The following is a 25,059-nucleotide window of genomic DNA, read 5'->3' on the forward strand; positions in this document are numbered from 1 at the left end:
TAACTGCTGCGTTTTATAATGTTTGCATATGCAAGTATGTGTGTGTGTGTTGAGGGATTGCTGGGCGCATGTGTGTGTGTACACAGGAGATGGCATGAGCTTATAATAAAAGCAGTTAATTGCTTTTTGAAACTCTGGAGATGAAGAATATAGAGCTATTAAAATCTGATAGGACAGTCAAATAATCTACTGTAGCGTTTATATCCAAGATATAAAAAAAGAAAACCTAAATAGGCCCCACATTTTACATAATGTGATTTTCAAAGCACCCCTAACAAGACCAACATTTTATTTATGTCCATTACATCATTTGAGATGAAACTGGTGGCCTTGATGATTGATGTGTCTCTTTCTGATTTTTTTCCCCCAAGTACAAAACCAAAAATAACAAGGCCAAATTGTGACAAATGCTACTGCTATAGCCATTCAAAAGCAATACACTTTTTATGTATTGGGCATACGAGTATTAAATCTTTCAAGCGGTATATTGATGTTGAGATTGATTAATAATTGAACAGTAAAAAACATGCAGGAAAATCAGTAAACTGTAAAAAAGGAACTTATCTTGCCTTAAAGTGCCATTTGTATTTGACCAGACCCTTCGAACAGTAAGATTGAATCAAAAATCAAAAAAATATGAAATGCCTTCTTTAACACAAAAGAAAATCTAAATTAATTTAGATATAACTGTACCTCATGAGATACATAGTCAACCCAGAATTTAAACCTTCAAACATTTCTCACATTATCACAGTTTATTCGCTATAGTTTAAAAAATGGTAATAAGATATGACAAGAACAGTTAAACTGTGTCAGAACAAATTCATCTTAATAATGTCAGATAACTTTGATAAAAAGGTATGTAATGGATTACAATCAACCAGTCAGCTGTTAAATGTAAGTACACAATTAAATGTAAGTAAGTATACCAATTTAAGTCAACCAATTACCAAGCAACGCTTCATTTTGTTCAGTCAGTCTGTGGTGTAAAAGGTCGCATTAGCAATTAAAGAAAAACACTTAAGCAAAACATGGTCAGGTCATTCAGCTTTACTATTTCTCTCAAAAATGATGATCGTGTTGGCAAGTATTCCGTGTATCCTTAAATTCTTTTTACAGCACCGGCAAAGATCATTTACACTCATCTTCCTCTTCTACTTCTTCCAGCGTACGTACGGTCTATGGTTGAGTTCTGTTGAGAACTATGCGTTTCTCAACATACGTCACTTACTCCGCTGCTCTGATTGGTTGTAGGTCTATCCAATTGAGGTCTCTCCTGGTTCGGTTGAAACATGCCCCATAATCACAGCCCAATGGAGCAGTATCAGACTCATATTCTGACTAGAATCTGAGTATGATGACATCAGGCTACAAAATTCAGTGATATAAAATACTAGTGTATTTTTATTGTATATTGTAATATACTTCACAATTCAAAAGATTTAGCATCAGGCTAAAGGTGTTTAATTGTCTTGAAAATGCTCACAATGCAAAAAGGCTATATTTTGATTTTCTTTTCTTTTTTAACTTTTGACCATGTGGTGAAATTTATCCAGGATTTCTTGAGTGTTCATGAGAATCAACTAACAAAAGGCAAACATCAACAGGCTTTTCACACACACAAATTTTCTTTTAATTGTTGTGAGAGCAAAACACAAAGGCGTATTATACAGCCGTACATCCCCTAAATTATTATTCTTTTCCAGAAAAGAAAAGCTCTTGTCATTGAGCAAAGTCCTCTGTGTTCCTGCTTGACTGCATTGCCCTTGACCAAATTCACAAATGGCTAAATCTGTCTCTGTAATAACTTCCCAATTGTGTTCAAATTAAGTGAAACCCATTACAGAACATTTCCTCCCGATGCGGAGGACAGAAGATCCACTCATTATTTCGCTTTCCGCCGATGCTGAGAGGTATGAAAATAAACAGCATAAACTGTGCGGAAATGCTTTGTGACACACTGCTCGTGTACAATATGCACCCCTCAAGACGTTTTCCTTCATGCCGAACTTGGGTGCTTGTCAATTACAAAAATGCAGAGGCAATAGATGGCAGTTTGCTGAATCTGTTAAATAAATACGATAGCGAATAAAAATTATTTGATGACATGCGCATTTTGCCAAATCAATTACATTTAACATGACAATTACATCACCCTTCTCTCCCACACCACTCTCCTTCTTTCTCCATCTCTCCCTGATTTGTCTTACATCTGTCTTGCATCAGTATGCTGTAACTGTACTGTCTGATATGACTCTACTAAACTCGGTTAACCTCTTCAGGTGTCATCATACCCTGCTCTCCATTAGTCCCTTTTCTCCAGCTCAGCCACTGTCCATGGTACTGAAGTCCAGCTGTTTCATTTTATTTTCATGTTCTACTGATATCAACTTTACCTTTTTATGTTTGGGGAAATAGTAATAGAAATTTTGATATTAACATATTATTTTACTTGAAATTCTTTAAATCTGATCTGATTCTAAAATTCTGTTCATTTGATCTTAAAGGAATTGTTCAGCCAAAAATATAAATTCTCTCATAATTTACTCACCCTAAAGTTGTTCCAAACCTTCTGCTGAACATAAAAGATGATATTTTGAAGAACATGGGTATCCAAACAGGCACAGGGCCCCGATTAACTTCCATAGTATGGGAAAAAAATTATATGGAAGTCAATGGGGCTCATCAAATGTTTGATTACCCATGTTCTTCACAATATCATCTTTTGTGTTCAGCAGAAGAAATACATTCTTACAGGTTTTGAACATAGGTGAGTAAGTGATGACAGAATATTTGGGTGAACAATCCCTTTAAATCAAATCCCAACAGAAATATATTACTGAAGCTTTATCTCTCTGTTTTACCACAAAGTAGACAGGTACTTTATTTATTTTTTTATTTTAAATATGGCCTATCCATTTTAGTAACATTGTTTCAATTTGCAATTTGCTAATTAATTTAAAATAATTAATGTATTCCTATTTTATACATCTCTGACATCCTAAAGATAAGCTACATACTGTATATACACCAAACAACAGTATTATAAAACTATATATTGCATATATAGTTTGGGGATATGATTTAAATATTTATTTATTTATTTATTTAGCAAGGAATCCTTAACTTAATCAAGAGTGACAAAGACATGTATAATGTTACAAAAGATTTCTATTTCAAATAAATGCTGTTCTTTGGAACTTTCGATTCCTCAAAAAATCGAGCAAAAATTATAAAGTTTAGGATAAGAAAATGATGCAAATGATTTGTAAGTACTTTATGACTGTATACTTATCATAGTGTTACCAAAAAAGCCAATTTTCAGCATTGATAATAATGATTAGAATTGTTACTTGAGCACCAAATCATCATATTAGAATGATTTGTGACACTGACGGCTGAAGTAATTTTTTTAATGTATTTATTTAGTTTGTTAGTTAGTGGGCCATGAAAAGTGGGCATTACATGTTTGCTAAATGTGTGTAACAGTTATTTTCAGTTAGTTTCATTTTCATGGGCTGTTGTCGTGGAGATTAATTTAGCGAGCACAACTGTCTTCATTTAGTTCATTATCTCTATGTATTTAAGTCCCTCAGTTTTGATTCAGTCCTTGTCCAGTATTGTTCGTGTTATGTTGTTTGATGCACTTGTTTTGTTTGGATGCTACCGGACTTTTGTTTAATAAATATCTAATTACTTTTGTAAATCTTACCATCTTCATCAGACCTGAAGCGTGACAATGTTACTATTGGTTAACAATATCCATTGGCTCACATGGCATAAGTGAAGTGAGAAGAAAAATGAGAAGAAAAAAAATTCTTGGGAATGATGCGCACTGATGAATTGTTCACAATAAGACTAGGAACTTGCATTAAAAAAAAGACAGGGTAGACAGGGTCAATTTTTATTTTATGTTTAATTAAAGTGTATTTTTCAAGCTATTAAAATATTATTGTATATTTTTTTTATGGCCTTGAGGTCTCTGAGACCCCAAACAGAACATGAGGGTTAAATCTTAGGGGCTTTGACACATCACGCTAATAACACAGTCAAAGAGAGATGAGGCAATTACATAGTCATATTAAACCTGAACGCACTGACCCAATAAACTACGGGGTACGTACCCATACACTACGGGCCTGTGCCTCTCAAATGCACACATGCAAAAACACAGTTAGCTTCGGTCGGCTGCACATTACGCAACGATTTCCAGATGTATGAGGGCTGAGATATGTAGAGACAAGCTTCCACTCTAATATCAGGTGTGCTTTAAACGGCTCCCCACCGCTGTAAGAAACTCTGACCTTTTTATGCAAGCAAAGGGGGGAAGCAAGAGAAGCAATGAGAAAGAGAGATGTTTCATCCAGCAAAGATATTTCTTTGCCCAAGCGATGCTAACAAGCCAAGCTTCCCTGAGGCATTCTGGGTAACAGATAAAAGAAACGAAATGGAATCAAACTGGAATCAACTGCATTATTTTCTCCCTTCCACCCTTTTCTCTCTCTCTGAACGCTCATATCACTCGCACACCTGAAACCTGGTTCTTTCCCCCAATGCCTCTTTCTCCTACATTCACTTCACAAATGTATCCCATCATGTTTGGTTCCTCTGCATGTACATGCTTCTTGCTCCCCTCTCTCTCTGCATTCCCCATTCTCTTTTCATCCTCTCATCTACCCCCACCCCATCTATCTATCTTGTTTTTCACTGCTAAATGAACGATAACGAGGTCGGTTGTCTCTGGGGTGAGGTCCCTTATGTAAGCCTATAAAACATTCACATGTTCTCAATCCTGCGCAACCTACTGCACTAAAATAGTCAGAGAAAAACAGGAGGTTGAGAAAACGAATGAGAAGTTGATTGAACACTCCCTCTCTTTCTCTCTCGATCCACTCCCCTTCCTTCCCATTGTGTAAGATAAAACAACCAGCTTGCAAATCATTAAGATTTTGGATGCATTTCATGCAAATTACATCTGAATCCCTCCACGCACACTCACACAATCCTATCTCAGGTCTCTGTAGCAGTGCACTTTCATCTCTTGCAAGCTCCGTGTGACAGGGCTGCGTTCACATTGCGGCTGAATGTGGCACAAATACGATTTTTCTTCTCACGTGTGACACAGATCAGTTTTTTTTGATGATTGGAGTAAACAAAAAAAAAAACATTATTTTTGATCTGGACTTTCATATACGAGAACCATTTGTAATACACATCTGATCTTTTGAAATGTTATTTCAGTATGTACAGTTACAGTTATATATACAGTATTCATTCACTGGCCACTTTATTAGGTACACTTGTTTTACTGTGCATTAACGCAAAAATCGAATCAGCCAATCACATGGCAGTAACTCAATGCATTTAGGCATGTAGTCATGGTCAAGACAAGTTCAAACTCGGCATCAGAATGGGGAAGAAATGTGATTTAAGTGACTTCGAACGTGGCATGGTTGTTTGTGCCAGACGGGCTGGTCTGAGTATTCCAGAAGCTGCTGATCTACTGGGATTTTCACGTACAACCATCTCTAGGGTTTGCAGAGAATGAGAAAATATCCAGTGAGTGGCAGTTCTGTGGGTGAAAATGCCTTGTTGGTGCCAGAGGTCAGAGGAGAATGGCCAGACTGGTTTGAGCTGATATGGGCTACAGCAACTCAAATAACCACTCGTCACAACTGAATACATAACACATCGAACCTTGAAGCAAATAGGCTACAGCAGCAGAAGACCACACTGGGTGCCACTCTTGTCAGCTAAGAACTGGGAACTGAGGCTACAATTCACAAAGGCTCACCAAAATTGGCCAATATAAGATTGGAAAAATGTTGCCTAGTCTCAGTTTCTGCTGTGACATTCAGGTGGTAGGGTCAGAATTTAGAGTAAACAAAATGAAAGCATGTCTCTATCCTGCCTTTTATCTACGGTTTAGGCTGCTGGTGGTGGTGTAATGGTATGGGGGGGGGGGGGGGTACCAATTGAGAATCATTTAAATGTCACAGCCTATACTGTTGCTGACCATGTCCATCCCTTTATGACCACAGTGTACCCATCAGAAGGGAACAATCAGGTCACTCTTTTAAATAATCAGTTCTAATGTTATTCATAAATTGACAATAAACATCTAAAACTTTTTGAGGAAATAAAACTGTGGCGAGGTTATCAAGCGAGGGACGTGGGAGGAGCGAGCGAGTCCTCTCATGAGGGAGCCCGGAGGCATATAAGGACAAGCAACAACACTGAAGGACGAGAGAGGACCCGGCCTGGATTTACGTTGTGTTTTATTTACGCTTGGTTATATGTGTGCGCGGCAGTCGTCCGTGAGGGGCTGCCGCTTTTACTTTCATTTTGTGTTTATTATTTATTAAAGTCTGTTAAACGTTCACCGGTTCCCGCCTCCTTCTTCCCATAACAACAAACTGTATTACAAAAACCTTAAAATCTGCATATTCAGTTTGTGTTGTGTTGTGTAGATGCCCATTTCTCCATATTAGAATTTTTCTGCCTAACGCTTTCAGTTTTGTGATTGGTGGTCCAGCTATGAAATTACAGAGGGCCAAGCAATAGCAAGTCAATAAGAGATTCATTTAAAGGCCCTTTTCTTCGTGATTTCATTTTTCAAACTTTAGTTAGTGTGTCATGTTGCTGTTAGAGCATAAATAATACCTGTAAAATTATAAAGCTCAAAGTTCAATGCCAAGCGAGATATTTTATTTAACAGAAGTTCCCTTTCAAAGCCTACAGCGAACGGCCGGTTTGGACTACATCCCTGTACATCCTGCTTTAATTACGTCAGTAGAACAGTTTGTTGACTAACCTCCGCCCACAAGAATACACGAAAAAGGGGGCTTGGTCTTGTTGCTCCCGCGTGGAGAAGAGGAAGTCTTGCGTTTGTATAGTTTGTTTGTCGCCATGTTGTCGAGACGCTGTTTATCCCGGAGTCAAATCACCTTTGTTTGGCTTTCCCAGGGACGCTGTACTTAGAGATCATTGAGCGCATGCATCTCCGTTATGGTAAGAGGCGTGACCTTTCCGGGCAACGTGCGCTAAGCTGCTGTCGAATCACAACACGGGAACCGCTGGCACAATCAGAACTCGTTACGTGTTTCTGAAGGAGGGATTTCATAGAATAAGGAAATTCTCAGGCCGTTTTTAGGACAGTGAAAACAGCGGTATACAGATAAGTAAATTGTGTGAAAAATACTGTGTTTTCTTACACGCGAAACATGAACATATGTTATATTGCACACTGTAAACACAATCAAAGCTTCAAAAAAAACCACGAAAAACAGGACCTTTAAAACGACAGGAAAATGGACCAATCATATCGTCCCTCTAAATAGGTGGGTCTTGTTATCACTAAGTTTATGACACGTTCTGCCCACTGTGGGGAACATAATCACAAAAACAATAACAAAAAAAAAACACCAACAACAACAACAACAACAACAACAAAAAAACCTGATAAACTAGCGATCGCTATTCGCTATGGAAAATGCAAGTACTGTTGGTGAGGAGGACATTGTTGCTAATTTGATAACCATTTTCAAGATTAACTTTTAAATAAAAGCTGTAGTGAATCGGCAAAGGAAGACCAACCCCAGTGCTTAATTTAGTGCAGAAATCCAAAGCTTTTAAAAGAATTTGAGGACATTTTGTTTTATTTTGGTAATGATTCTCAAACTCACTGTGATTGCTTGTTGCATTTCTTGTCAAAGGTAACTTATGAAGTGCTATAGAAGAAGTTAGGTTAATTTTAGGCTTAGTTCACTTTTTTCCCAACGAGGGAAGGGGGTGAGAGGGCCAATATGTGTATGTGTGTGTGTGTGTGTGTGTGTGTGTGTGTGTGTGTGTGTGTGTGTGTGTGTGTGTGTGTGTGTGTGTGTGTGTGTGTGTGTGTGTGTGTGTGTGTATGTGTGTATGTATATGTATGTTTGTATATATTACAAATATAATTTAGTCATTAATAATATTATTGACTAAATTCTGTTGTTTGCAGGGGTGTTTAAAATTGTTTATACAATGAAATGCTCTGTAGATTGATGTCTCCTTTCTCTAATACCACCCGTCATCAACTAGCTGCAGTGAGTAGTAAATCATGGTTTTACTACGCTGTGATATACTACTTAAAAGCAGTTGGCTATTTGGAAAAGTATAAGCCTTTCGATTTGTTCTGCCTCAGCTACCCGTTTCAATAGGAAATATGTCAAAACAAGAAAGAAAATTGTGTTTCTTAAACCATTTCATGGAGTCTTTAATGGCAGTATAAGTTAAGGGCTGCTTTGAAACCGTGAAAACATTTTAGGGAGGTTGAATCACGGCTCTGGCCTTGAGACAGATATTAGATTTTTAGTCCAGTTGAGTTTTTGCTCTTCTGGAGGGCCATTAGTAAAAATGAGCCATTTGTGAAGAGGAATTTAAACATTAAAACGCTTTGTGTATTAAAATGAAATTTAATACAAAGAGATTAGTGTTCTCTCACTGTGTGCTTACTCTAAGAGGTTTTTGTTTGTTTGTGTGTGTCCCCTAAGTAAGGTACTAACGATCACTTGACAGTTTAAGACGCCAACTGTCTTGAGCAATCCCATGTCTGTGTGCACGCAAATGTGAGTCAATCACCCAAACCTCAATGAGTTTAAAGCTTGTAGCTTCCGGAAAAAGGTTGTCTGGCTTCTTTCTGTGTGAGATGTGTACAGCAGAAAGACTGAGAGGCTGCGTGTTTAGCGATCCGACCACTGGGGAGTGTCACTGGCCAAGATTACTGCTAATCCAACATGATCCAACGCCTCGACACACACACCAACAATAACCTCTCTATGCATACACACCAACAACAATCACCTCGCTCTGCAGAAGACCCTTGAACACTTACACATTAGCCCCTTTCACACATATAGTCTTTACTGGTAATTACTGGCCCTATCATACACCCAGTGCAATGCAGCGCCAGCGCAACTCAAGTGTTTTCTTTGCTATTTCAGCCTGACGCAATTATCATTTTCACGTCCAGCGCCACGTTATTTAAAGGGGTGGTTCCGTGGTTTTTTCTAGGCTTGGTTGTGTTTATGGGGCGCAGTATAACATGTCTTAATACTTCTTTTATTTTAAAACGCCGTATTTTTCTTATATTTTACCTTTATTCCACACCGCTGTCTCCACTGTCCTTTGAACGGCTCGTTTGCTTCCTGCTTCTATGAAGCCCATCCCTCTAAAAAACGCAATGGTCTTAGATTGGTTAGATGGCCAAATGTAGTTTGTAGTTCTGCAAGAGCTCTCTCTCTTTCGTAATGACTGCGACGTGGCCTCGCCCACTTTGTTGCGTGTTCGTGGGGGCAGTGTTTATGTTAATAGCAAGGGTTTATGATGTCACCAACCCGGGAAGAAGCTTGTTGTAGTCCAAACCGGCCGTTTTTGTAGGCAATAAACTGTCATAACTTTAAAAGACAATATCTCCGTTTGCATTGAACTTTCAGCGCTGTAACTTTGCAGATACTGTTTATGCTCCAGCAGCAACATTACACACTAACTAAAGTTTAAAAAGTGAAATCGCATGCAACCACCCCTTTAAATAGCAAATGCTCTCACGCCCATCTGTGCGTCCATGGGCGTGCTGGTCTGAAAACGAGCTGTTTTGTTGGTGTGTTGCTATTTTGAGGCAACTGAAAACGACTGCGCCATTGACCAACAAAAAACCTGGTCTAAAGTCAATAGTGCAGTATTTTTTGTGTTATTTAAAGGGAGCGTTAGTAATATGCGCCTATAGGCGGGTGCATAACGCGAGTACACTCTGCTTATTACACACACAGGGACGAACAGCAGTACCCTTTTGGACCATGCGCTGACCGTTTTTTTGTGGATTGCCCTCAGATCGTTAAAATACGGCCCCATGCGTGAACAGGACTTTTTTTTAAAATACAGGTAAATCAATTCTGGCAATTTACCAGTATGAGAGGTTGTAACATTACCAGTAAATTACTTGTTTTTTAATCGTTTTTCTATGTAAATATGCGCTAGATGGACATCTCTGACAATTGCGTTGCGTCTCGCAGGCTGCAACACCTAATAGATAAAATCGATAATGAAAATCATTAACAATGAATGTCCTTATCGATTAGTCACATATGCCCACCGGCCACGGAAAACTTCCGCCAAAACTTTTACAGTTATATCCTTGACTGTAAGTGTTACAAATTAATTTTGTATTTCCATTTCGCATGAAAGCTCGTCCTGACAGTCTGTGTTAAAGGACCAACTGAAGTGCCTTGAAACGCGCAGCATTATTCAATGTGTTGACGTAATTTCCCCTGAAACGGCTCCAGCTGTTAGCAGTTCCTCCCCTTTTTTGAAACAGTCAATAGCGTTTCGTTAATACCACAGTTTGACTAGAGCCTTTCTGTTTGGTAAAGCCAGAGTTTCCTCCTAATCTCTAACCGTTTATCAACATAATCTCCTCCATATCGCTTTGAAATATAGCATTCTGTGCAGAATTTAAATGGGTCCGATATGTTTTGTTGTCTGCGCCGACTCGCGCATATGATCTGCGCTGCGTTCTCGTGTCTCTAGTCAACGGCTCTGGTCTAGACTCTGTGTGTGCGCTGCGGCGATGCGCGTGAAAGTAACGTGAAACCAGACTGCATTCGCCTCAACTGAAAGCATATTTACACCGTCTGAATCGTTTCCTGTCGCATATATAGTGGGCTATATGCCATTCACCATGTAGAAAATAGTAAATGTGTGAACAGCTGACCGATTTCAGCCGCAGCTTCAGCGTATATTTATAGTGTAGGGGGCGGGCGCTTCAGATTCTAGAGAGCATTTGATTAGACAGAAGATGTGATGAGAAGCTGAAGTCTGCGATGATGTCAGACTAAGTTTTAAATGCTTATATCTCCTACATGCAAATTTTGTTATTGTTTTGGAACAAACCAGCTTATTAATAACCTTAAGACTATTTTGGTGCCGATGTGGGAATGGTCTCTCTCTTAAATGGTAAAAAGCCAGAACGCCGTTGCTTGTGTGAACACCATATTTGTGTATACCAGTAAAGACATTTTGGAAATTTTACGGTAATTTACTGGGGTTACTGTGTGAAAGGGGCTATTGTCAGACATTTTCAACCATAGGGCATTGGACATGTGCAAACAACGCACTTATAACTGAAGTCTACAATAAAAGGCACTTCACCAGAACAAAATGCTCAAATATAGTGTTTAAGTATAGCCACAATAATTAAATATTAAATATGTTGACATACAACCGAACAATACAAGAGAGACTGTTTGCATATAGAGAAAAATCCCCCCACAGCCCTTACATCAGCAGAACATAACCAGAAGTTCATCTCCTAAAACAGGGTGAAAAGGCTGATTTAAACCATTTTTAAAGCTCAAATAACAAAATTATTGTAAAGAAAATGCATGTAAGCACTTCGCATTCAGTATTTTACCTTCTAAAATATCCTTCTCCATAGAATTACATTGTAACTGCATTACTACTCAATGTTTCTTTTTTCTAGGAACTAAGAGACGAGTCTAAATGAATTCCTGTGGTATCCAACAGCATCTCAGAGATTCTGTCAATAACGCTTAACTTTTATTGAATCTATAAGATTCCCCTTTCCTTAAAAAAAAAACCGAACTGCTGACATTTCCATTAATTAATTCATGATGGCATAAAGCATGCACTGTGCAAACATCTCATCAGTTCAAAATTGCAGTTCTAGGGCTGACCTGTGCATGTACGTTCGTGTGTGTGTGTGTGTGTGTGTGTGTGTGTGTGTGTGTGTGTGTGTGTGTGTGTGTGTGTGTGTGTGTGTGCGCATGTATGTCCAAAGGGCAAGCGAGAGGTTTTAAGGAAGAGGAGGATTTGGAAATGTGTGGCTTGCAGACTCGTGTGTAATTCGACGCAGTATCGATCATGCTACAGGACTGTCAGGTCAAGGAATTCTGCCTCCACACACACCACAAATGCACAAGACACAAACAAAGCACATGGGCCTCTAGTGAGATGCGTGTGGTTTAATGTTTTAAATGCTGCCCAGATGCTCTGCGCATAAAGGAAGGATATTAAATAAATAAAAGGGAAAGAGGATGAATAATCCTGTTAAAGATCAAAGAAACTCCCTCTCCTTCTCTCCCCTCTACAGTCCTCATGGGAAATATAATGCACACACACACAAATGAAAGAGCATATAGAACCAAATGACAGTGGTATTCCCTGGTCACAACAATGCATGACTGCATTTACCTGTGAGGAAAGATTAAAGGGGGAAGAGGACAACAAATGTGAAGGGAGTAAAAAAAAAAACATGTGGATGTTGCCATTACTGATAATGCTGACTAGTTTTTAATGGCTTAAGCTTGAATCACTATTAATATTGCTTATACTTAGGATTAGGGCTCTGTTCTAAACTATTAAACTCTATTACTATTAAACAAATTATTAAACTTTGGCATGTAACTCATCCTGCACCATCTGTTTTGCATGAATTGTGCAGATAATTGAAGAGGTGTGCTATTACCTAATACATTTTCTAAGCGACTGTGATTAGGAATAAACATATATACATATACATATGTATATATGTATAAAAACAGATTTACAATAAAGGAATCTGCTAGGCTAAGTCATATCTAGAGACCAGAACATTATAGAGACTAAGCACCTAGAAAATTACCCAGAACCCCCTAGCAACACCATAGCAACCACTCTGAACCCCCTAGCAACTGCATCACAATAGGCAAAAGAACACTTAAAACACCTTAGCAACTGAATAGCAATGCCATGGCATACGCTTGCAACATGGATGGAAAAATCTAGCCCGTTATAATATTACATCTGAACTGTTGTTGAGATGATGCATGAGAGCAAATGAATGAAATGCATTAAAATAGAATACAGGAGTAGATAAAGAGAGATAATCTTACTTGATAATCATACTTGCAATCTTCTCTCTGTGCACTTGTTTCTTAAGTTTGAGGGAATCACTCATCTTCAAGGGAGTGTGTGTGTGCGTGGATGGTGTGTGTGTGCGGATGGAGGTGGAGAATTAGTTTAAGTGGGTTTCTGTTGCTTAGATAAGAACCTTGTTAAAATGCTTCACTACAGAGTTTTCATAACTACAGACGCCTTTCCAAGCAAAGAGGTCATGATTAGCACATCAGATTAGTGTTTCGCCCTAGAATAAAAATGGCTACACGTAAGAAAAAGAAAATAGAATGCAACAAAATGTATTCTTAAAGGAATATGTCACGTAAAAAATGTATAATTCTGTTATCATTTACTCACCAATATGTCGTTCCAAGCCTATATGATTGTTTTTCTTCATTGCATCACACATAAAAAAGACGTTTAGGATAATATTCAAGCTGCTATAATTATATTCATAATATTTATACTTCTCATACAATAAAAGGCAAACTTTTTGAGCCTTTGATCTCCAGAAATGATAAAACAAGACAAGGAAGCACCATGAAGCTATATTTTAGGTCTTCAAAAGTAAATGTGATAGCTTTGTGAACTGTAAAAACTATCACATTGCTATTTCTACCTGATCTAACCCTTCAATGTAGTTTTAAATATTTTATAAATATTTTTAAATAACTTTTTTATGATTAAATATATTATTTAACTTTTTAATTTTTTCAGTGTGTGAGAAAAAGACCCTGGTCTTGACCCTGGTCACTGTCTGCAAGAGCATACTGGAAATTCTGCAGAATGACTTTGTGTCCCTCAAAACAAAAACAAAAAAACCATACAGGTTGGGAACAACATTAACAATACATTTTAGGCAGCAGCTATTAGCACCAAGTGAAAATAGCATGTTTTCTTAGCAATAGATGCTATTTGCACTAAGTGAAAATAGAGACAGATTCTATTTACACTGTAAAACTAGCAGTATTTTCTTTGTAAAAAAGTGTAAATAGTAGTTAGATGCTATTTAAATAATATAAATAGAGGCAGATTGCTACTATTTGCACCCAAATGTTGTTGTACATTAAAACGGTATGCAATAATAACAGAGTATAAATGATTATATTTATTCAAAATATTAAATGGATGCCACCTTGTTGGGAAAATAAAGCCCTCCCAATACCCTAACACGTTATACACTTATTTCCACTTTTCGAATATACTTTTTTTCTTTTTTTTTAATAAATGCCTTTCTGATCTGATATGTGATGGGAAAAGGGAGTAGAGCGACTTCGGCAAAAGGCGATTTCGAACTCGGGTCGATTTGCGTCAAAACTTTCTGCCACGCGCCTATTGCTAGTGTCGACCAATCCAGCATCTTCCATAATTTTGTCTGGTCAAACCACATGTCAGAGGGTGGAGTTAGTGTAAATAGCCTCCATTAATTGTATTTCTTGTGAGAACTATTCTTTAATAGAATGGAATTTGCATAAATCTATTTGAAACGTCATAGGACAGAGGACAACAGCAACAAAAACATTTAGATGTATATGGACGAATGAGACATACATGTATGACAGGAGCTTTTTCAATTAGCCTATTATAGCAGTTAAGAATAAGAACAATCATCAGACTGGACGGAACAAAACTCCTCTATCATGGTCACTTGGGATTAATTCTTGTTATGGAATTTGTTTTCCTCTGCAGCCATCATCCTTGAATTTACATAATTGCGTAATTCAACATCTAACGGAAAAGAAAGAGAAAGCACAGGTCTAGTTTTATGCCTCGTTTCCTCATTAATTCACCCTTAAATTGGCCCTAACTAGGTCTGAATAAATATTCGTCCTCCGAAGATATTCTGTAATCAATTATGAAATATGCTAATCGACGGCTGTTGGCCTTGAGTTATCATGTTACTGTCACTAATTGTAGGTCACCTCATCCCTGGAGGTCTCCTAACATTCACTCTCAGTCTTTGTCACTCTTACTCTCTCCTCCTGTCTCTCTCACTCTCTTTCAACCAGAAGGCAGTCCTCCTCTGTGATATTAACGTGAAATGCCCGACCACTGGAGTCAATTACAGTAATATTAAATTAACCATTGTATCTCATTTAATTCAAATGTTCTGCTTTAACAAAGAGCCAGTTAAGGATATGGAGTATATCTTGCGCTTACTTAAACTGGAACATCTTAATAAGACTTGGCAAAGGCCTCTGATCAAACGCAATAAAGCAGAAGTACGCCACACGCTGTCACCCTACCACAGGTGGGCTAGCGCTGAATTCGAAAGACTTGTGCAGGATTCCAGGGGGTCTCAAACAAAATAAACCGGAAATGCGTCTAAAGCCAATTTGGAGTGTCGCAGTAAAACAGCAAGAGCTTCAGAACATGACAGACTTCTGTAGAAAAAATGGCTTTTCAGCCATACTTACGATCAATTCACTGCATTCAGAAATAAATACAAGAGTTTGGATTAAAAAAAAAACCAAGAGGTCTGAACCTGAACTGAACAAGTCCTGTTTTCCATTAAACGAGAGAATGAGAATTTCAAAGATGAAACAGTTATTTGTAATTGAGAGATAGGGTATATAATCATGCTTGGAGGAATCTGAAATTAATTTTGACAATCTCGATTGGCTCTTTCCACGCAAAGGCCCATTAACAGCCAGTCTTTTAAGAGGAAACTCGAATTTGGTTTCTAATTTCCCATTCCCTGCTTGAATTTGAGCTGGTAATTTCTCTCTCTGATATTGAGGGCAAATGCTAGTCGGTATTTAGTGCAACAGTAAATGGCTGTTTGCTTTAGACACTGAGAGCAACTGCACCCCAGTAAAACTGTCATGTTGACTTTGAGTTACCACTGCTCTCTCAGACACTTTGTGTCTTAGTGTGTGTGTGTTTACGTGTGTGTGTTTGTGCTGGCTTGACGCCATGCAAATCCAATCACCCAGACCCATAAAGTGTGCATTTCCATTTCCTACTGCTCTCTGTAGAGACAGAAAGAGAGAGAGCGAGAGGAAGAGGAGGAAGGGGGCTCCTTTGCTTCGCCGTGCTTTATGGTTATAGCTGTTTTGAGTAGGTATATTCATATAAACTCATTATGTACCCCATATTTCTAAGCTGATGTGTTTTGGGCCAAACAAGTGATTTTAATCTCCCACAATGCACTGCTGCTCTTATTTACTGTTCCCATGGAGTCTTACCACTCTCTCGGATCAGCGATTGCAAAAAATCGCTTTGTCCGCCTCTAATTTGTCTTAGTCAGAATGCATCAGGCAAATTGAGGACATTTCCATGACTACGCACCATGCCGACCGAGCGCCTTCCTCCCCGCCCCTTGTTTTGACCTTTCCTCGACCGCGCACTGACCTTTCCGAGTTTCCGCTAACCTCAAGCAGGTCTCTGTTGGACAATAGCGTGACTGTTCGTCCCTGATCTTTTCCCATACCTCTCATCTGCTCACCTCCGCCTCTGGCTTGCCATGGCGACGGAGGTCGAGCAGGTTCGCTGGGCGAGCAGGTGGCCTGTTAACCAATGGGGAGAGCGATTTTCTCACAGCTCTGAGGGGAATAATGGAAAAATTCCTTCAGTCGACTAAGATGGAGAAAAGAGGGATTGAAGTCTTTTCTGTCGTTAGAGGCCTTTCTTTGGCTCTCAAAAAGAGAGAGGGTCCACGGGTCACAGTAACATGACAGCAAGAGAAAAGAGAGGGACCTGAGAGAGAGAACTGAAAAAAACATAGGAATAAAGAGAGAAAATCCTGAGGCCAGAGCACGGGCTAATCCATCATTAGCATTTAAAAAACAGACATAGATTGAGAGCGAGCGAGGGGAACTATAGTGTGCTTAATGAGACAGGATGAACTGACACTTTGAGTGTGCTTGCATGCGTTTGTGCATGTCAGAGTTGTGTTGGTTTGTTTTATTTGGAATTTCTGCCAATGAAAGTTAAAGTTTATAATGTCAAACTTTAACATTTACTGTATAAACACAAATTTCCATCATTAGACATTCAGACGTAAACATATCTTGCTCACACATGCAATTTCACACCCTTAACCATTAAAGTTTCCCTCATTAAAAATGTTTATGTAAAGAAAAAGTACTTTTGTCAAGTTCATCTTGCATATCAACCAGCGTTGCCAACTTTTGAGTTTAGCTTGGAGTGAGAATTATGGAAGGGGGTTGACAAATTAACAAACACAAAAGCATTGCATCACTGTAAGTGTATTGTGATTGACAAAACAATCGGTAACTAACTTTATATGTGCGATTTACTAAATAATGTTGTTAAATTTATAAAAGTTTATTATGTTAGATCAACACATTTATTGACTTAATTTACCTTATTAAATTAACTACTTGCTCTACAAGAGTAAGTGGAAAACTATTAAATAACAACAATCATATTTTTAGAAACAAAATGCAAATAACTTAAAGGGTTAGTTCACCCAAAAAAGAAAATTCTGTCATGAATTACTTACCCTCATGTTGTTCGACACCCTTAAGACCTCCGTTCATCTTCGGAACACAAATGAAGATATTTTAGTTGAAATCCGATGGCTCAGAAAGGCCTCCATTGGCACAATGTACTTTTACACTCTCAAGACCCATAAAAGGTACTAAAGACGTAGTTACAAAGTCCATCTCACTACAGTGGTTCTACAATAATTTTAAGAATCGACGAGAATAGTTTTTGTGCGCAAAAAAACCCTAAATAACAACTTATATAGTGATTACCGATAACACTGCATCATGCAGCTTCGAAGCGTTATGAATCAGCGAGTCGAATCATGATTCAGCCAAACTGCTGAAATCACGTGACTTTGGCGGTCCAAACCACTGAATCGACTCACTGAATCATAACGCTTCGAAGCTTCATGATGAAGTGTTTTGAAATCGGTCATCACTATTTAAGTCGTTATTTAGGGTTTTTTTGCTCACAAAAACTATTCTCATTGATTCATAAAATTATTGTAGAACCACTGTAGTGAGATGGACTTTGTAATGACGTCTTTAGTACCTTTTAAGGGTCTTGAGAGTGTACAGTGCATTGTGCCAATGGAGGCCTTTCTGAGCCATCGGATTTCAACTAAAATATCTTCATTTGTGTTCCGAAGATGAACGAAGGTCTTACAGGTGTCGAACGACATGAGGGCAAGTAATTAATGACAGAATTTTCATTTTGGAGTGAACTAACCCTTTAATTGAGGTCAGGAAGTTTATCCAATAATGTGTGTAATGTGTATATGAGTGCCCACAGCCTAAACACAGGCACCACTCTTCTGCATAATGGTAACCACAAAATAACAGAAACTCCTCTAAATGTCCAACATAACTGAACATTAAACACTAACATAAACTAACAACATCTTTCCCTTTACTGAAAAACATAAAATAACACTTTAATCCCTAAATTTACTCTCCTAATGCAGTCCTTTGGAAAGCATGCTGGGAACTACAGATCCACTGCCCAGTTTGTTCAGTTCACTCAGCAATGTTAAGTTGACCGAACAAACACTTATTAAGTAAAACTGACAATACTCATTTTTAGAAGAAACAACTCAGTAAATATAAGTTCATTTAGTTACATAAGTAATGTGAACAAGGATGATTTGAGTGCAACTACCAACAGTGAAAGTTCATTTTTTTGAGTGTGGTATCCTACTGTTTTTATTAGTGCTTGACACAAATTTCACAATTTCAATTCATAAGCTTGCGATACGATTCAGATCTTGATTCAGTATTGTGACAAGTCTCCCGAGCTCTCGTCAGCGTCGCCCTGGCAACGAACACCAATCACCTGCCAGCACTCAGCACGGACCGGATTGGCACAGCTGCAGGCGATCACCACACCACATAAAGCACCGCACATGGGAACACCAGTCTGAGCACGAACACTCCATGAAGCAGCGCACTAACCTTTCTCTCTTTCTCAGACAGCAGCCTGTGACACTCCGGCCACCCAGTCCCTCTGATGTCACCGCGAGTCACCACTGCACTACCGGGAAGAAGGAAGCACCGCGCACCAAAGACTTCACTACCTCACTGTTCGTTCACTTGACCACAATAAACCCACCCTCCGGGGGCTTTTCACCTAGCACTGTGTTGTGTGATTCTTCACCCTGCCACAGTGGTGGAGAATGCGGGCAAGAGCGTGAAGAATCACCAACCATCCCCGGACTTTTATTTTGTTTTTCTGTTTCCCCAGTCACTCACGGAACCCGGAAGTAGGGCGGCGCTTCTCCCCGTCATGGAAGACCTGCTCAAATGCTTAACGGAAGTGAGTGCACGTCAGCAGCAGATCACTGAACACCTGGCAGCCCGTCAAGCCACCATAGAAGAAGAGTTCGCCGCCCTCCGCCTCTCCGCCGCCCATCACGTTCCGCTTCCTGACCCGCGTGTCCGAGCAACCCAACTACTGCCAAAACTGACCTCACAAGATAATGTTGAACTGTATTTGCAGATGTTCGAGACCACGGCAGTTCGGGAAGGCTGGGAACGAAGCGAGTGGGCGCGGGTCCTGGGACCCCTATTGTCTGGTGAGACAATAGGGGTCCTCCTGGACCTTCCCTCGGAGGGTGGTCCAGGAGCGACGCACGCCGGAAGGTACCCCGCGACCAGTGCACAGGCCAGCGGCTCCCGGCCCCGTCGACGAACCAATGCCCACGGAGGAACCTGCCCCGCCAGCATGCGCATGGCTGGCTGGTTGCAGCCTACACCAGGACCCACCCCGCGAGGCTCCGTGAGCGAAGGTGAAGGTAAATGGGCCCTCTTGGATTCCGGAAGCTCGGTCAGTCTCGTCCAAGCCGCCGTCCTCCCACCGCAGAAGGCCGTCAAGGCACAGCTCCCAATTACCTGCGTTCACGGCGACACTCGTCATGTTCCGGCCCGCCGAGTGACAATATCAGCGGGCCCTGGCGCCTGGCCAGTGGAGGTTGGCGTGTTGAAAGATCTTCCGGTTCCTGTGCTTCTTGGGCGGGACTGGCCGGGGTTCGAGGAGCTTCTTCGGGCCACCACGCAGCCAGCCAGCCGGGCCGGGAGCCGCCCCCATAGTCGTCGCCGCCGGAAGAGGAGCCACAACACCGCCCTGTTGAGCCATCACGCAGCGCCTGGTCCAGCCCCATCGTCATGGTCCCGAAGCCGGATGGCACCCTCCGCTTCTGTAATGACTTCCGCCGGCTCAACGAGGTCTCGGAGTTCGATGGCTACCCGATGCCCCGAGTGGACGAGCTACTGGAGCGTCTGGGGAGGGCTCGGTATATTTCGACGCTCGACCTCACAAAAGGTTACTGGCAAGTTCCCCTCACCGACTCCGCCAAGGAGAAGACGCCGTTCTCCTCACCCAGTGGGCACTGGCAATACCGAGTCCTCCCCTTCGGCCTGCACGGGGCCCCCGCTACTTTCCAGAGGATGATGGACATTCTTCTACGTCCCCACCAAGCGTATGCGGCGGCTTACCTCGACGATGTAGTCATCCACTCCGAGACCTGGCAGGACCACCTGGAGCGGTTGCGGAGGGTGCTCCTGGAACTCCGGCGGGCTGGGCTAACCGCCAACCCCCGGAAATGCCATCTCGCCCTCGCCGAGGCTCAGTACCTGGGTTTCCGGGAGGGTAGAGGACTGATCCAGCCCCAGCAGAAGAAAATAGACGCCATCCTGTCGACGACCCGCACGGAGACCAAAACCCAGGTACGAGCCTTTTTGGGGTTGGCGGGGTACTATCGCTGTTTTATCCCCGACTTCTCCACCCTAGCATCTCCCCTGACAGACCTGACCAGGAAGGGGCAGCCGGAGAAGGTGCAGTGGGACAGCAGCCTGGACAGGACCTTCCGGAAGATCAAGACCGCCCTGACCACGGAGCCGGTCTTGCGGGCGCCCGACTTCAACTGCCCCTTCCTGCTGCAGACGGATGCCTCGGACACGGGCCTGGGGGCGGTCCTTTCCCAGGTCCGCGAAGGTGAAGAGCATCCGGTCACATACATCAGCCGTAAGCTGACCCCAGCCGAAACCAGGTATGCGGCGGTGGAGAAGGAAGCCCTGGCCATAAAGTGGGCAGTCCTGGAGCTCCGCTACTACCTGCTGGGACGCCGCTTCACCCTGATGACGGACCACGCCCCGCTGCAGTGGATGGCCCGAGCCAAGGACATCAACGCCAGGGTGACGCGGTGGTTCCTGGCGCTCCAGGACTTCCACTTTACGGTGGTGCATCGGGCCGGGACGGCCAACTCCAACGCGGACGGACTCTCCAGGCTGTGGTCGGCTTACGCAGGTCTGTCAGGGCGCACTCCCCGCCCACCCCTATGTTCCCCAATGTGTGTGTCTAACTATCGTTACAGGACCAGAGCGACGCTTAGGGGGGGGGGGAGTGTGACAAGTCTCCAGAGCTCTCGTCAGCGTCGCCCTGGCAACAAACACCGATCACCTGCCAGCACTCAGCACGGACCGGATTGGCACAGCTGCAGGCGATCACCACACCACATAAAGCACCGCACATGGGAACACCAGTCTGAGCACGAACACTCCATGAAGCAGCGCACTAACCTTTCTCTCTTTCTCAGACAGCAGCCTGTGACACTCCGGCCACCCAGTCCCTCTGACGTCACCGCGAGTCACCACTGCACTACCGGGAAGAAGGAAGCACCGCGCACCAAAGACTTCACCACCTCACTGTTCGTTCACTTGACCACAATAAACCCACCCTCCGGGGGCTTTTCACCTAGCACTGTGTTGTGTGATTCTTCACCCTGCCACAGTATCGATTCATTTGACTTTGTGTGCAGATACTACGCTTCACAATGCTTCCTAAACATCTTCGGCGATTGTGGTGCAGGTGGGGGTCATCAGCATATACAGTGACCATGCATGGTGCGGGAAAATGTTATTGGTACAGACTGGTCCAATCAAGAGGTTACAGGTCTTCATTGGTTTAATTAAAACCCATACCTTGTCAATAAGTCTGTTCGACTTCATGCGGAGCTGTGCAGACCGAATGGCGCTTTACATCAAAATATCGCGTGGCTCAAAAGCACAGCTTTCGAAACGCTCTTGATGTAATACGCCAAACGAGAGACATCAGTGCTGCACGTTGGCTTTTTAATTTGGCGTGAGATTTACTTGGGCAGTGTGAGAGCGTGAAATAGAGCCTAAAACTCGAATTAAGTGGAAACTGGAAACTCTGGTTAAGTCATATCAGTAGCTTAATAAAAGCTGTTTTATTCTACATGGCGCAGTTCGCCTCACAGGGGACGCCATGCTGAGATACTACTAGCCTCAACTTGGTAATCTTCGTAATACTGGACAGTTTCGATTGCTAAATAAATGAATCCGGGCTGATTTTAAATGTATTTATACACTGGCATCAGTAACTGACAACTTTTGCTTTTTGTGTGATGCTGCATCCACACCACTAGATGCCAGTATAAGGAGAGAATGACCGGTGCAACAAACCAAAGAGACAGCAAAGTTTCGGTCATGTTTGGAAAGATCAGAATTGCAAGTGGGAAACAAGTATTCTCTTTGAGCATCGAGTTCCCAAGTTGGGGGTGTGTCAGTGAGAAGACAAGGCTGATGCAATGGATGCAGCATCTGTAGTTGACAGCAAATTTGTTAAAATTTATGAAATTACTATATTGTACAATTACAATAGAATATTACAGCACCTTCTTATATTGAATAAAAACATAAAAAAGCAAAAACACACCTGATGCACATTCTTTATTCTCCATTTTGTAGAAATAGTTAAAACCTTGCAGTTTTTTTTTGTAGAAAAGGCACTCTGACCAAAGTCATTTGAATGCATTTGAAGTGATGCACCAAAAACCGGAAATCCAGGAAGTTTATTTAATAATATATTTAATAAAAACATGAATTAATCAAATTTAATAATCAACACTCAAAAATAAAACTTAGTTGTACAAACATTTAAATTGCACATAAGATTTTGCACAATTTTATATCAACTTTTTATTAATAGAATTATATTTCTAATTCAATTTATTGGTGAAATATAAACATTTAATTGATAATAAAGTTTGATAACTTGTTTCATGACAGATTTATTCAAACACATTAAATGAAAGAATTAAATTAAATGAAGACATCATGTTAAGTAAAAATATTCTGAATAAGTGATACAGTGCTATATTTATCAAAATGCTCCTCTCTAGAGTTATTTTTTCTAGTTATCTAACAAGTTTATGGTCATTGAAAGGCTTGGAGGTAAATGTAACATTAAGTGACATTGTATACAAGCTGTTTTATTGACATCTTTCCCCGGTTCATACACTGACTGAGCGATTACACAAGACATTTTGGTAAGTTGTACTGTTTTTTTCAACACGCCTCTGTCGATCATTCGTGTTTATTTCATGGTATAATTATTAATAGTAAAAATTCATAAGAATTAAAGAGTACCAAAAATACATTTATTTAAAAATGTTTGTTCACGCATCAACAGAAACCTACACAGAACAAATGATTGATCTAAGAATCTATCAGTGTAATGATTCAAATCAAGAGATCAATATTGTCAATCTAGCCCGAGTGTCCACACAGCTGACATGTTTACCAGTTTTAGTTTATCCACGTTGTGTGCACGAAATTGACGCTAATACAATCAAAACATGCCATCGGAGATGTGCTAATTAAATGGCTGCTATTTCGGCCACAGATTTGGAGTAGCCAAAATGTCGGTGTATCACTAGTTGTATTATGACATCCCATATATAAACTTCTTAGGAGGACTTGAACGCACCATTAAATTTCATGGATAACTAAAATAAAACATTGGTGAGGAGGGACATAGTCAGGACAGATGCCATTTATTTTATTTGAAACAAAAAGAGGCTGTGAGGAATATATTTACAGTCAGTTAAATGGGCTGTATTGTTGTTAGTCAAGGAAATATGGATGAAAAGAAAATGTAGTTGGTTTGTGAAAATTTGATATCACCTAAGACAGTATAACCCATTAGACAGACTGCACTTCTGGTCCTCACAGCCCTAACTAAAGTCCATTTGCAAGGCATCTTTGTTTTATGAGGTCTTGCCCTTGCTTGAAATTACCAAATGTTCTTTTCACAAGTCTAATATGAATAATATAAGCAAAAATCTTGTAAAAATGCACAAATGAATTAGCTTCAAATCATCTTAAATCATTTCTTTAGAGATGACGCGTCCCTTTTCTTATACGAGTATGACATTTTTCCCCTCATTTCTCAAACCTCTTTTCATTAATCTGCACTCAAATTTCAACATCTCTTCATAATCCATAATGCAAGACAATTAGAGCTCATAACCAATCAGAACATGGTCCTGTTCAATTACAGCTGTGAAGTCCTTTAAAACGCATCAAGAGGAATGCATGCTGTGCTGATGAGATGTGTGTTTGTGTCGCTCAAAGTCACGAACACACACACTGATGTTTGGGCCATGCCTTGGGCCTCTGCTGAGATGATCAGATGGAAAAGAAAAGTTATTATTTCATCTTCAGCATGGAGAGGGATGTTGATGTGTCTGACATTTAATAGTGTCTTTGAAGTGTTGATTCTGCCGCAATACAGTCAGAAGCATCACTGAGCCGAACAGCGCAGAGCACACAAATATTCCAATAAAACTCTCTTGCTGGTTTCAACACACTTCCCAGTTTCATTAAAAGTAATATTCCAGGCTACTTTCGATCTTGGTCCTTGGACAAAAAAATGTATAGCTTGTGTTTTTGATAAAGCTGTTATTTGAATTCTGTTCATCACATGAACTTTACAACTTAGGTCTAAGTTGTCTGAATCATCCTGTTGAGGTGGGACTACTTTTCCGGGTGGATGAACTTCTGGTCATGCATAAGTGATGAAACTCCTGTGAGTGCAGTTTCTCAGTTGCTTGGATTTACTGCATTCAGTAGTTTGTACTGTATACTGCATACAAATCTTTTTAAGTGCATGAAACAGTAAGCTGTACGCAACTGTGCCACATGACCTTACTACGGTGCACATCTACTTCAGGAAGTCACTTTGGCCAGTGCGATAATGAGTCAATATTTTTCACACTGGAAGTTGAATATTTCAGGCAAATCAAAGTTGACCACATTGCATTGTGGGACACCAAGCGAAAGTAATCATGTTTAATTTAAATTAAGAACAAAAGTTTTA

At 40.6% G+C, this 25,059-nt stretch overlaps 1 protein-coding gene across 1 annotated transcript in view; it reads right to left on the reverse strand.

The window, feature by feature from the left end:
• il1rapl1a (interleukin 1 receptor accessory protein-like 1a) overlaps positions 1-25,059 on the reverse strand; it is a 95,602-nt gene that overhangs the window by 49,511 nt on the left and 21,032 nt on the right. The gene's annotated exons all lie outside the window — the stretch shown is intronic.

Source organism: Gobio gobio, assembly GCF_949357685.1.
Source record: "Gobio gobio genome assembly, chromosome: 7".
Classification (NCBI taxonomy): domain Eukaryota; kingdom Metazoa; phylum Chordata; class Actinopteri; order Cypriniformes; family Gobionidae; genus Gobio; species Gobio gobio.